This window comes from Penaeus monodon, chromosome 32, assembly GCF_015228065.2.
Source record: "Penaeus monodon isolate SGIC_2016 chromosome 32, NSTDA_Pmon_1, whole genome shotgun sequence".
NCBI lineage: Eukaryota > Metazoa > Arthropoda > Malacostraca > Decapoda > Penaeidae > Penaeus > Penaeus monodon.
Window position 1 is genome coordinate 14,629,847 of NC_051417.1, and position 734 is coordinate 14,630,580.

A 734-nucleotide genomic window follows, 5' to 3' on the forward strand; every position below is an offset into this window, starting at 1 on the left:
TACATGCATATAAACGGTGACACGGAGCAGTGATACAAATGATGCTTTATCAATCAATAATACAATTGTTTATGAGATCATTGCTGTGTCATTATGTGTTGCATCATCTTGTATACCCAATCACCTTGTAATAGTATGCCATATTGTCATCTAAGCCATCGTGTTTGCAAGTTCCTGGTGATTTATGCATCAAGCACAATATCGGAACTTTTGTAATGTTCCTGTTTTGTAAGCTGCAAAGGTAATGGTCTCCTTTAGATACTGTTCGTAATGCTATACCCTACAAACAGTTATCAAGGAGTGAATGCATTCTCCCAAAAACAAGGCATATTGATACCTTTCCACAAATATATTATACTCAGTTGTAGCTCACATGTGTCCATGATAGTTATGTCCCTTTGCGCTATTTTATCATGTAGATATCACAATAATGCTTGTTGAAGACCACAGATCTTGCTTTCTATAAGCTATTGGCACTCAAATACATCACAACACACTGTAGTCTTTTATACAATAACTCATTCACGGGCTTATTATTTGAAAAGTATACGGAAGAATACACTCCATAATGTTTAAAAATATTGCGTAGCCTGAAAAGACTGATAGACAGCTGAAAGGAATGAAAAGGCTTCACGTTGGTGGATCAAATTCCCCGTCATTGTTGCATCCCCTCCGACTTCTTAAAGTATGATTACAGTTATGCAAGGCGGATAATGTACCTACCTGTTGATATT

At 36.5% G+C, this 734-nt stretch overlaps 1 protein-coding gene across 4 annotated transcripts in view; it reads left to right on the forward strand.

Moving 5' to 3' along the window:
• The window catches only part of LOC119593666, a 65,664-nt gene that overhangs the window by 51,550 nt on the left and 13,380 nt on the right, over nt 1–734 (forward strand). The window lies entirely within an intron of this gene.